This window comes from Grus americana, chromosome 2, assembly GCF_028858705.1.
Source record: "Grus americana isolate bGruAme1 chromosome 2, bGruAme1.mat, whole genome shotgun sequence".
Taxonomy (NCBI): domain Eukaryota; kingdom Metazoa; phylum Chordata; class Aves; order Gruiformes; family Gruidae; genus Grus; species Grus americana.
In genome coordinates this window covers 41,897,150-41,911,093 of record NC_072853.1, presented here as the reverse complement: position 1 = coordinate 41,911,093, position 13,944 = coordinate 41,897,150, and the positions used below count along the sequence as shown (strand labels likewise).

Sequence of the window (13,944 nt, the reverse complement as noted above, 5' to 3'; positions counted from 1 at the left end):
TTCACATTCTGACACCCATGCTGTAATGCAGCTGCCTTGAACGGTACTCAGTCACTCTTGGCGATATTGACCCATCTCTGTTGATCTTGAATTTTGTAGCTCCTGGTAATTAAAGGAGAAAGCTATGCAACAGGCAATAAATGATTCCCGTAGTGACTCTCCCCTAGCGATTACTGGCTGTTGTAGGAAATGCTAGATCTTTCTCATCTCCCCTTCTGATCCAGCCTTCCCCGAGAGCATCGCTCCCCACGCTGGCTTGATTAGCTGAAGAGAAGAAACGCCTGCCCTGGTGCTCCAGAGCTGTGTAACAGCCAGGGAGCTGCGGGGTGATGTGAACACATAAGTAGGGTGGGGGCTTTTTCCATGGATAAATTTTGCTTTGCAGTTTAGTGTCATCACGTTTTCTATCTGTTATTGATTCTCTTATTATGTGCCATTCCCTAACGCGGTCATGAGTGTGTTCCTACATTCCTCTGGTACAACAACGAGAAATGTGATGCTCTGTGGTTTCAGTCCCTGTAATGAGAACAAGGCAGTTCTCCTCACACACAAAATTTGTAATTATACAAGACTATATTGTGTTACTGGCAACTAATTAGAACCCTCTGTTGAAATGACATTACTTCATTACATATTATTAACATAACATGTCAAAATTAGCATGATAGATGTTTTTATATGAGAAATGGGACTACTTTTGTAAGTGAAATCAACAAAATTAGAGCACTTTAAATATCAGGATTTTAAAATATTTTTTATTATTGTTAAAGAGACAGAGACACTGGTTTTGCCATATAAAAATCATAAAAAGGGAATTCTTCCTTTTAAAAATGCCAGTGAGTACAGATTTTGTCCTTTGCATGTATTATGCAGATTAAATAAAATTAAAAAAACATGAAATGCCAAAGGGGGGGCCTGAAATTACAGTATTAAGCTCATATTTCAATCTATATTCTTAGAGTACAGGGCGCACATTAACTAATTTACCTTCCTCCTCTGTGAAGTAAGTAATATTATTATCATATTACATACAGTTAAACTGAACAAGGAACTGAAGTGAATTCCTTCTGGCTAGCCAGTAAGTAAAATGCTGGCACTGGGATGAGGACACAGAGCTCTCTACTTCAGAGCAGGCTGAGTATTACGATCACAGAATCACAGAATCACAGAATGGTTTGGGTTGGAAGGGACCTCAAAGATCATCTAGTTCCAACCCACGATATCACATACACTTCCCACTCATGGATTTAACTGAGGATAAGGACAGTAAACTACCTGTTGTTAGTGGAACAGTGTGTTGCAATGATAAGTACACACATAGAAAGTAAATAGGATGTTCAGAGATGTAACTAAAAGTTTCTTACTACCTGTAACAGGTTTAGGACTAAAATAAGTGTATAATCACTTACTATAACGTTGCGCGATTCTTGTTTACTGGAGTAATCAAGCAATCACTCTTGGAGTGCATTTACACGCTAGGTTCAACTGTTTGTAAACTGGATAATAAGCATGGTTTTCATCAGGGGGCTGTAGGAGACATTAGTGAATTCAAGCCATAGTTCTCCAGGTACCTGTTCCTTGGCAATATTATGATGTTGGTAACATATAAAAGTGATGTGAGGGAAACATTCCCCTGGCAGCATACTAAATATGCCACAAGACACATAACCAATGGAAATAATTTGCAAATATGTACGGAGAATCAGTCTTGACAGTTTTGTTTAGAAAGGCAGCCAGCTATTTGCTGAGAACAGATATGACATGCTATTCATCTTGCTGCTGCTAAGCCAAAGGGATTGCAACTACGATAACAAACTGTTAGATTTGATTGTTGGAATGCTTATGCAATGTTGGTAATAAAGGGTGTTTAAAAGCGTATCTCGTTTGTTCTTGGGCAATCGCATGGTATTTCTTATAATAATTTTCCTGGGGCACTTAAAAGGACAAGCCTAATTAAAGAACTGATATCTGTCTGGCTCAGCTTTAATGGGTGTATGTTCTCTAAGTGGGTGTATGTAGGGAAAAGGAGCAGACACATCTTTATTTCTCTGCTTGCATGGGTTGAGGCAGGATATCAAATGACGTAGTTGTGGCCTCACACCTTTCAGTTCCTCTGTTTCGGCTGGGGTTACCTCCCCACACCTTCTGAAACTGGAAAGTAAACACAACTGTAACAACCTTCTAAGTAAAGCCCAAGGTGACAGAGAAAAACAAGAACAAAACTAATGCCTTGGCTGGATCCTAAATATAGCCAAATTCAAGTTGACAGGGAGAATGCAGTGACTGAGGGAAGACAACAGCGAGTCCTCGTATGTACTGCTGAGACCTTCAGGGAGCTGAGAAAGGGGTTTCTGGCTTGTTTCTCACGGCGTTTGAGCACCAGAAGAACGTGTCAGCGTGACTCTCACACCTCTCCTTTGTCATCAGCCCTCTGCTTCAACCAATACTGAGAAAACACTTTTTCCAGTGCTCCTAAATACCTGCACTATTTACAGCCCCCACTAACATGGTGCTCACACATTTTCTACAAAGCTTATTATTAAAGTAAAAAAAAAGAATAATAATACTGCCCAGTGCACAAATACAGGACTAGAGTGTCCTGCACCACCTTGTTTGTGCAAGTAGCTGGATGTCCATGGGCGGTGGGAATGGAGAACTCAGCCTTTTTTTTGTGAAATACAAAACCAGTGAGCTTTGTTGAATATGCACACGCAGCTAAAGTGGTGGTTTTTTCTGTCCATCTCGCCCCCAACTCGGCAGGCAAGGTGATGGCCGGATGGGCTGAGCGGGCAGACCGGGCCGACCATCAGAAATCACGCATGTGCCTCACTCATGGATTTAACCAAGGATGAGTACACTAAAATACTTGGTGGTGGTGGTGGTGTAGGTTACAGCTTGGCCGGTTAACGCAGGCTGTTGCTGGCCTCAGTTCACACCTCCTGGTCAGCGGACTGGAGGGACTGGAGAGTAAATGCATCCTACAGATGCAGGAGCGGGGAGGGAAGCCACACCGTTCACTACTTGAGCTGCCGTGGCTAATTCAGCCTGAGTGCCGCAGTAATTCAGGCAGCAGCCTGCATTTTGAAATGTATTTTGATCATTACACATAAGTTTACACAAGCAGAACAGATCCAAAACCCAAACATCCCGCAGCCAGGCCTCTAGAGCTAAACAGAGGGAAAGGAGCTGCTTTGTTCTCAGTTGTTCTTACGTGCAGTTACAGGTGACTTTGTGAATAGCATATGCATGCCAAAATAGAACCGAAATTCTCTTTGAATGCAAGGAGGCCTTAGGTTTAGGAGCAGCTGTGAGATGGAGACTTACTGCTAATGGCAGATTCAAGTAGCGTGAACAATAACAACACATTGTTTAAGGTGGACAGAGCTTGTCTTCACCCATGTGTTGTGCTGCATTAGAACAGGACCTTGAGAACCTGTGTTAATTAACACAATTTTAAGTAGTGTCAGCTGTTTCTGAGTAAACGTACTGATTAGAGCAACAAATACTTTCTTCTCGGTCTTGTAAAAATATGGATTTAGGAAGACAGTTATGATCAATAGCTGGGTTTTTAAATTTTTGTATCTCAAAACCTTTTGAAAGTTGTGAAATATTTTAATGGAATGACAAGATTAATGCATTTTATAATGCATTTATGGGACAGTGTAGAGAAGAAGTAAGTCTGAAACTGGGTAATTTTATGTTTATCTCCAGAGGTTCTTAGCTTAGTTCCAGACAACACATTTTCTTAAGCACATGTTTTATTTTACTCCTATTGAATAGTCTTGTTGAATTAGATGAGCTTAATCAGGTATATGCATGTTTATAGAATTATTTTCTTGCCTCAGATATTATTTATAAATCAGGGGTTACAGCATCTCAAAATGTAAAGATTTGTGTACAAGGATAATAACTTAAAGTGCCCTTAAACATCGTCCTGGGCCCAGGGTGCTGGTTTCATGAAAGAGATTTGGAACATGATGTCCATGGACGTTCAGGATCCGCTCAGGTCTGCAGCTTGCCTTGCAGCTGGGGGATCTCTAGCCACTGCTTCAATGGGTTGGTCAACTGTCTGAGGCAGAGGCTAGGCTGTCACTGGTCTTGATTGTGAGAATGAAGATCATATTTCAGTAGCTATATTGAAATTAAAAGGCGAGACATTAATTGCATTATTCCATACTTCTTCCCAGAGGCAGCAGCTGCACAGTGTGGCATAATTTAATAAAGCTATCCATCATGTGACACCTGGGTATGAAAAACTTACCAGTTAGCAGTGAAAGAAACAACTCCATAGCTCTTGTTTCATCAGTAAGAGCACAACAGAAGTGCTATACACATGCCTAAGCTTTAACAAATGTTTGTATATTGACCTGGAATTAAAATATTGGCAAGCCTCTGTTTTGACCAGGAATGGAGAAATCTTCTGGCCAGAACAGGTCATTTAAAAGGAGATGAGCTGCATTTGCCTATTGCTCCCCCTATTACAGACAGATCCAGCCTAAAGAACGTAGAGCAAAATGCACCTCCTGTGAAAGGTGGTCACACGAGGTGGGGTGCCTGTACTGAACATGTGACAAGCGAGCACCCCGTTGTGTGGCAGGGGCTCTCTTCAGCACAGGCTACGGGGTTGATGTTTGGCTTTGGTCCCCGGTGAATAATGCAGTGAGCAGGTCTTGGCAGTACTTAGAATATATGATGTAGCTTATGCCTCTAGCACATTGGCTTTACTTAAGGCTGCCTGATGACTTGGGTAGGCTTCTCCACATTTATTACATTGTTTTATATTTTCAGACTTTTTTCCCCAAGACTCAGGAAGACATCAATTCCACTTTCTTTTTTAAATTTTAAAATAAAACCAAAAATTTATTCCCCCCCCCTCGACAAAGAGCTACAGGAGTGGAGGTTAAAGTCACATACTTTTATTTCCCATTTTCTAATGCAGCCATGCCAACATGAGCAGGAAGCAGAAGGTCCTTGTTAGTTATGTGGAAGAGCCCAAGCACTGCAGCTTCCCCTCCTTCCTCACACACCTCTGCCTTGCAAGAGGCACCTCCTGGGCCTCACAGATAATTTCTACGCAATAGCTAGAGGAACTGATAAAACACCTGTTTCTTAAGAACCTGTGGCATGCCAAAGCGACTCGATCTAGTACTAAACTCAAGGAGCTGGCTTAGCACCGAAAGCCTTGTGCTAGCCTGCCCCTTGCAGCCTAGGAAGCAGAGCTCTGAGTAAACAGTGAGGAGTCCCAGGTGGGATCTTTTAACTGCTGGGGGGGGGGCATTTGCTTAATGAACACGAGGGGAAAGAGCTTTAAGGGAGGCTGCTTGGCTAAGGAGCTTCTCTATGGTTGGTCTTAATCCTAGGGTGGTATAGTTTTGTTACTGCCTTCTTAAAAGGTCACTTGTAGATAGATGGTCCTGTAGGTTATGTTGCTGACTGCACCTCTATACAGATGACTGAAGTCTAACTGACCTTCTGAGAAGGCCTTGTACAAGAGCACTTGTATGTCTGTCAGTCTCTTCTAAGTGAGAAGTGAATGAGGGGAAATTCTCCCCTTTCTACTATTTTAACCGATGTGACAAGACTGCATGTGTTGACTTAAGTACCTCAACTGCAAGAGTGAAATCACGAACGCTGGAGGAGGTTTATAGGATGAGCAATGGAGTACTGTGGTAAAAAATGTGTCTTCAAAAGGTACCTCAATGATCAGTGAGCAACTGGATGCGTACATCAATAGGCAAATGAGTGGTAACCTTTGAAAGAAAAATCTGTGAACTACCACAGACAATGGGATAAAGGTGTATCTGAAATTCTTTTTTTACTACTTCTTGGTGACTGCCAAGTGCAGAATGCTAAGAAACCAGTCTTTGCGATTTCATCTATCCTCTGCAATTAAAAACCCCAACTTAATTTAACAGGAGTCACCAGTCAGCTCCTGAGGCATAAACAGGCAGCTGAAGCACTGCGTGTAGGCTGACTTCAATGCTGGATGCCGAGCAGCATTTGGCACAGGTGGAGGGGGTTTTCATCACAGACCCAAATTAACTTCAGTGAAGTTACCCCGCGTCTGCCAGGGCCGGAGGAATAATCTCCGGCTGGGAGAAGCGCCTAACTCGTCACCCCGCCGGTCTCCCCTCCCGGGCGCCGCTCGGCCGAACAAAGGCGGCAGCGGCGGGTCCCCTTTGTGCAGCGCGGGTAGGGGAAGGGGCGATCCCGCCCCGCCAGCCGGGCCCGGCGGCGCTGGGCGGGCCCCACGCTCCGGCCCCCGCGCCCGGCCCGGCTCGGCGGCGTGTCGGGAGGAAGCGTCGGCTGTGCGGCGGGCGGGCGGCTGCCAGCCGCTCGGCTCCCCCGCCCCCCGTCTCCTCCCCTCCGCCGCCGATCCTCCGCCCCCTCCTCCTCCTCCTCCTCGCGGCGGCGGCTTTCTCGGCCCCGGCTCGCTGCTCTTCCCCGCGGCTTCGCCTCGCTCCTCTCTGGGAGGCTCCCGCGCCGCGCTGGCGAGGACGGTAAGGGCGGCAGCGAGGCGCGGCGCCGGGTCGGGCCGCTGCTCCGTGCGCGGTGGGGCCCGGGGCTGAGCGCGGCGCCGTCCCGCAGCGGTTCCCCCGCTTGCTGGGGGTGGCCCCGGGGAGCGGCGGCGGGCGGGACCCCCCACCACCGGCCCTGGCAGGCGTCTGGCGAGGGGGCCGGCAGCGCGGGTGGGGTGCGGGGCTGGCGGTGCCGCGCTGCCCCGGGGACGGGCGGGGGGCTCGGCCCCGCCGGGCGCTGCGGCAGGAGCCGCCCTGCCCTGCCCTACCGCCGGGGGTCGGTGGGGCGGACGGCTCCATCTGTTGACAGAGAGCAGCCCCCGAGGGGTAGGTGCCCCCCGTAGAAATGGGGCCGAGCCGGCTTCGTCCCCTGCCTGTGGGGGCAGCCGTTCCGGCCCCCAGCCCGCGAGCGGGTCCGCGGCGGGGCGGGCGAAGCGGTTTGGCTCCTCTGAAATTCCTCGATAATGTCAGGGGAAAACATATGGCCCAGGAGAAAGCCGCTGGAAGTAATAGCTGTTCAACTCCTCCGAGTTATTTCCCCGAGTCGGTGCGAAGTGTGAACTTCCTCCCCGGGATGCCCTTTCGGGGGGATGTGGGGCTGAGCACATGGCCGCCTCCCCCGGGTCGGCGCTCGCCCTGCTCGGGGTCTGCTCCGCATCTGTCACAACACCGCCTGAAACCGGGCCTGCCGGCGCCTGGTTTCATTTCAAAGTGCTAACCTGACCTAAAGAAAACTTTAGCTGGTGAGGGAGGAGGTTTATCCAAAAGGTAGTTTACTTAAATGTCTATTTTTTTCCCTTCTACCCTTACTCAGAGAAGGCATATGTGAAAAGAAGGGAAAGCAATGGAATTATATGTGTCCTAGGATTCAATATGTATGGCAGAGAAGAAGGTTGCAACTTTCAAAGACCTGGCACTGGCAAATTACCATCTACAGTGAATCACAGTATTCACTTTTTTAAACTTGAATTTTACGGTCATTTGCGTGTTGATCCTTGCTTGTATTTAAAGTCTGCAGTTACTGTGTTCAGATATTTAAGGATGAAACATCTCCTTTGTGCTTAAAATGACAATGCTGTTGTGTTTTGTAAGCAGCAAGACAACTTTTATCTTTAATGTAGGCCTTTTTATCACTTACCTGTAAATACTTGCTCTGTTTGTAAATCTGCCACTGATTTGTTGGGTGGCTTTGCAAACATCGCTTCAGTTCAACTTCTTTTTTTGTAAAATGCTGATATTGATTTAATATGATACTGGGTCAGATTTGGCATTTATAATTCATTTCACATTTGTTCTTATGTGCCATAAGGGCCGTGCTTCATGAAGCAACTTGTCCTTGGTTTTGCTCGTAAAGCCTCCCGGTAATCTTGGTGCGTGGTGTACAGGGGGTGCGCAGCTTGGCTTGTGTCTAACGTTAAGTGTCCTACTTACTTAAAAATGTTGAGAGCTCTAAAAGGGTCAGTGTAATCCATACCATACATGCGCTCAACTGACCTAGAATTAACAAGATAAAACACTATTAAGCACTTCTGGAGTAAAAGGTAGCGCGTTATTTCCTCCTGTGCGACTAACAATGAATTGCTTTATCAAAGTGTCCAGTGCCGTGCTCCTTGGTTCAGAGGGTGGCTGAACACCCCACTTCTGCAGGGGCTGGGCTCAAGCTAGTCAGACGGTCTAGAGCTAGTCAGGAGAGCAGGAGGTACCAGCAGTGGGAATGTCCTCGCTGGGAGATGTACCTGCTGGTGATGGTGGCCAAGGGAGGTGGGCGCAGAGACCACTGTTAGTCCTTCAGAGATGGCAGGCAGCCCTTGCTGTGGTGTGGGGCTGTTGGAGTTGACAGAGCTGTGTGCCCTGCCAGGACCCATGTTTTATGTGGGTTAGTAACTTACCATGTCAGTTGATATTTCGTGCTGCGGTACTGAGTTTCCCCTCTGTGGGCAGGAGGTAGCAGGCAGGTGCCTGTGTGCCACAGTGTAGATGCAGGTATACCAGGAATGTGGTGGTTAGTGTGATTTACTGCCTCGATGGAACTCACAGCTTATGTCAGCAAGTTCACTCTGTTGCACAGAAGGCCTAGACTGCCCTGATGCTGGTGCACCCATGTTAAGAAAATTGTAGCACAAGCTAAAGTTAAGAGGGAAATGGTGTTTTCCAGATTCATGTGGAGATCATTTGCTGTCACTTTGCCAGAGCGGTTCTTTCCGTGTCCTGCTGTAGCACTTGGCCATCAGCACCCTCCTTCCATGCTCTCTGTAGGCTTGTGCACGCAGCAGGCATCAGATCTCAAATTGTTGCTGGAGGCACTTCATATGGGCACAGTCTTCCAGTGACTGGGAGATGGTTTTCTCTTAAAGGTTCATGTTATGCTCCAAAATCTGGAGGGCTAACGTTGATGTAGCGAGGCAAAACTGAGTCAAATTATAGAACACAGCCTTGCAAATGCGTTCTGGTTGCTCAGTGCCACAGAGTACATTTGCGATACCATGCTAGTGTATAAAAGATGTTTCTCAAATGTGCTTTTGTAAGTATGTTTCCCAGTGGTGACATAGTTAGATTGGAAATCAGTACACTGAAATATCATAGGGTAGATTTTGGCCATTAATTGTAGTGGAATGCAAGTAAATGAAGGCTCATGTTTACAGCCTGCCCAGAACTAGAGGGTGTATCTTTGAACTCTGGGTAAGGAAAGTCTCTGGTCTCTCCGTGGCTGACACTGGGTCTTGCTTTCCACTGCTAGATTACGGCTCCATTCCGCAAGGCCTTAAGCATGTGTCTTGATTAGCCACAAGTTAATCATTTTAAATTAAACTGAAGGGTAAGTATACATCAGTTACAAAGTGCTTTTATTTCAAGGAAGTTTTATTTTAGCAGGGCAAGTTCTGAGAAGTTAGAGGAACTAGTTTTTGAAGTCCACACGGCTGAGGGCTTGTAGGAGAGGTTAAAAAAAGGTTTCGACTGTCTTAAGTGGAAGGTACAACAGCTGCTTGGAAACTGCATTTTAAGGAGGAGGAAAAGCTTGCCAAGTGGGGCTGCGGACCTTGCTGTGAGAATAAGATACTGCAAGTTACTGGAAAACCTGTAAGGAATGAAGCAAAGGAGGGGATTGATCATTGGAGAGCAGAAACTGCAGGGATAGCATGTGAATTGCCAAAAGCTAGAGCATGAAGAAATTTAAAATGAAGAGGGAAAAAAAATAAAAAGAAGAGAACTTGGCTATGATGTTGTGAGGACCAGACTATAGTTCAAAAATATGTCTAATGCCTCCAAAATCAGCAGTTATAAGCAGTTTTAGATAGGGATGAGGATTTGAACATGGGAGAAAGAGTGCCAAACAGAAATTAACAGACTAAATGTCTTATGCCTGCTTCCGGATTTAACACAGTCAAGCTAGGGAAGAAAAAGGTCTTTGCTTTAGGGGTCTGAAAGACTTGGTGCAGGACACTGGTGCCAGGTTAAAAAGGACCGATTGTTACCTGTGAAGTTGCATGTAGCAATATAGCAAAAGTAGTGTACTTGTATTTATTTTAAAAGGAGAATGAAATCTTCACGCGTTTTACTTGGGTCTTAATAGTATTCAAGGATTTATAACAAATTTGGAATGGAAAAAGTAATTAAGTGTACAAAGATAAGTGGAAAACAGGATAAAATGCATAATGGATTTGCCACAATTGGGTCATGGAAGACTAAAGTCACATTATTACTGGTCAAATACTGAGCGTCCTAGACAAAAGGAGCAGAGGGCTTCAGTTTGGTGCATGTACACCATGGCGCAGCACCGAAAATGACTAAATTGGAAGTATGGGGCTTGGCTAAAGAATAGTGAGGTGGCTTGGAAGACCAACCTGAAGGAGACATTGTGACTCTGTCTGCGTGAATAAAGGAATTATTGCTCTGGATCGGGGCTGGTCTTTTACTCTACCGCACTGGCTGAGATAACTATATGCAAAGGACGTTTGCTGATGAGGCAAAGTTAGGAAACGTAGTCAGTGCTGAGCGGGGTTGGATTATTGCACAGAAGAACTGAATGTCTGTGATGACTGAAGCAATAGGAGTGAGAGGAAGTTAAATAGCTCTAAAAGCAAAGTTATCTACTGTGTGATTATTAACCACACATCTGCTATCAGTTGGCAGGTCATCCCTTAAAACAGGCCTGGAGGAAAAGACCTGAATGCCATAGTCAAACAGGGATGACTCTGATAGTGAGCATGAAATGAAAGCAAATGTGATCCTCTGTGATAGACAGAGGCAAGTTATGCAAGGCATTAGGGAGACTTCATGTCAAATACTGTACATAGTTCTGGTCACTTGTATACAGAAAATATTAAATTCTAGTGGAAGATATACAGGAACATCCAGGCTACAAGGATGATGGGGTGTAAGCAGTTGAGTTAGACGAGAGACCAAAACTTAAGCTGCAGTGGCTTTTGTAGCAGAGAGGAAGATAGCAGCTGCTTGTAAATTCCCTCGGGCAAATTCTTGGAGAAGAGAAAGGGTTGTAAACTGAAGGCTCATCTGTAATTTTGGATTCAAAACTTGACATGCAGGAGAATGATTTTATGACTTGTTGAATGAATGTTAGTATATTGTACATAGGAAATCAAAATGAGTTTCGTAACTGTCAGATTTTAGATGCCCTCCCAGCCTCTCTTGTCCTGGTCTGTGTATAAGTTTGCATGTGACTGTTAAGGAAATCGGCTGTTTGGGTAACTCAAGCTACCATAACTCTTATGCTTTGATCTTCACTGCTAATCAACAGAAATAGAAAATGCTTCTGTGAAGGAGATGTGATGAGCAGAAATATTTATTTTTGGGGAGTACATGTTGTCCAGTCACTTGATGGTGAATGGAATTTATAAGAAGTAAAACCCCCATCTATGGCATTAGTAGTTGCTGCTTTTTCTTCTATTTTAGTGTATAATGGAGTGGAATCAAGTATAACTCATAAAATATTAAAGATAACCACAAATTAATCTGTGTGGCACAGAAAATGCATAAATGGACGTGCAGGCTGGAGGTCAGGATGGCTGACTTGAACCTATAAATAAATAAAAGGATTATACTTTCCTGATGAGTGTGTGTCCATATCCATCCTCTGCCTGATTTCGTGCTCTGTGGTCTTAGGAGTGCTCTGTGGCAGTGGCTGCATCTCCTTGTTTCAGAACCGTGCTCCTGGGAACAGGAATAGGGAGGCTTCACCTGGGAAGGGACTCAGGCAGAGCCTTGCACAGTAGGTGAAGTGCAGGACTGCTGAAGGCCCAGAGTGGAGGCTCCCAACCAGGAGGACGTGCACTTGTCTATAGCTTTGTGTTTTGCTGATGTAGTACCCGACCCTATAGGTGTTGGTGCTGAGCTATACAAAGGCCAACACAACCTAACTGCTGGGAGCAGTTTGAGGTATGAGATAGGCCAGTTCAGACACTTTCTGTAGTAACTCTGAAGACTTCTCTGGTACACGCTGAAGAGGCATGTGCCTCATAGAAAATATAATGGTGGTGTATGTGGTTTGAAGGCTCCACAGTGTTGACTTAATTTGATCTTTGCTGTAGCATCGGGGTCTGTCCATTTATGAGCTGGGCTTTGTATGTGCAGTAAAACTTCTGGAAGTTTCAAGTTGACTCTTCAAAAAAGGAGGAGAAGAATGTATGTCATCTGTGTGGACATATCTTAAGAAGAATCATTAAAAAAGTAAGATGCTTTGAGGGTGTGTATACATCAAAGCAAGATCAGTGTCTTGGTATTGCTTTATGTCTGTTTGTTTTGAATTTATAAGGCAGGTGTCTAATTCCCTTAGAAATAATGCAGTTGCAAACTCCTTTCCAGTATAGTTTATTAAAAATCTAAACTATTAAATTTTAGGTGTTTGCTTTCAATGCATGTGTGTTTTTTCTTTAACGAGGAGCTGTGTAATGAGCTCAATGTGTCAGCATCCCCCATAGGAAATAAATGTGAAGAGATTGTGTTGAGCTATCAAAAGAATAATTTAACAATCCCAGGGAAAATTGAATTTATTGCCTTGGTAGCTTTTAGCATGTATTATTAGGCTATTCACTTATTGTGATTTTTTTTCATTTGCTCCTATTGCTCTTTTATATGAGTGTTGGGTGTATCATTAAAAAAGATGAGATTAGGGCTGTGCTTTGCATTTGTATAGTGTCTTGCACTTGACAGCCTTCAAGTTCCAAATATTAATGTATGACATGGAAAAGTTTTATTTCGGATTTACAAAGGAGAGATTCAACCTAAATTCAAACAGTCTTTAGCAAATCAGAGAGCAGAGCACTTGTCTCCTGATGCTTTACTATGTTCTTTAAAAACAAAATCACTCACATAATTTTCTGTTACAATTTGAGGTCTTAAAAATCTGCTTTAAGAAATAGGAGGAAATGTTTTAAGACTTTATTGGACAGGGAAGATAGCAGCATCCAGTATTGTCTGCAGCTCAAGCAAGTGGAAAGGAATATCCTTCTTGTTAATAGGTCAAGGAACTGTATGTTTGTGGTGAGCATGGTCAGACTGGGAAGCAGAGAAATGGAGCAAGTGGTGTAAGAGACAGAGGTGGAACCTGGAACATGCACATGTGAAAGAATACAAGAGAGAAAATGTGATTGACAAAATGATAATTATGGAAAGACTGTGAATGAACAAACTGGTGAACAGGGAAATGAAGGAGAAATGCTTATATATTACACATTAACTCAGTATGCACATTAACTCGTGTCCAAATTCAGTTGAAAAGCTCATGTTTTATTCATTGCTGTGATGTAACTGTGGGATATCTATTAGCTGGTTTGGGTCGCACTGTTTGGAAAAGCACATTTTGAATGAAGAGAGGTTACCGTGAGGAAGGAACAAAGCAGAACCTTAGAGCAGACTGCAGGAGAACCGTTCAGGTGTGAGTGTGCTTCTCTTGTGAAAGAACCATTGGTAGCAGTGTCCTCCTCTTTGTCCAGTACCTTTATGCAGTATTAGACAAGTCTATTTTAAATAACTACTCAAATTCATGAGTGTACCCAGACCTTTGGATTTGTAATGACCTTTGTATGTTGTCTTTCTCTGTTTGACAAGTTAATCTGTGCCTGTTACCATTTGGGAGGTCAGGGGGCCACTAGAAATGAAACTTCATTGTGTGTGTATGTGCATATATATATATATATATGCAGCTTAAACTAGGATGGAGGAGACTCATTTAAGTAATGGTTGGGTAGAGCACTTTGGAGATGATGATAATATATGTTTTATTTGTACTTTATATATATGAAAGGAATGTTGCTGTGATCTATTTGACAGAGTGTTATTTCTCATCCTGTCCACCCCCAATGGTTTTAGACTTGTTTTTAATCTCTTAGTTAAAAGAACATCTTGTCATTTCCCATGCATGCACATACTGCAAGACTACATTTAGAAAAAAAAATCAAATTTAATACTA

At 44.2% G+C, this 13,944-nt stretch overlaps 1 protein-coding gene across 3 annotated transcripts in view; it reads left to right on the top strand.

The window, feature by feature from the left end:
• Nucleotides 1–6,291: 6,291 nt before the first annotated feature.
• The window catches only part of FAM110B (family with sequence similarity 110 member B), a 116,194-nt gene continuing 108,541 nt past the window's right edge, over nt 6,292–13,944 (top strand). For 2 of the 3 annotated variants that reach the window (XM_054817777.1, XM_054817772.1), the window contains exon 1: nt 6,292–6,500. The gene's annotated coding sequence lies outside the window, so the exon portion shown is untranslated. The remainder of the gene's footprint in view (nt 6,501–13,944) is intronic. The other variant, XM_054817776.1, reaches the window with a different exon arrangement.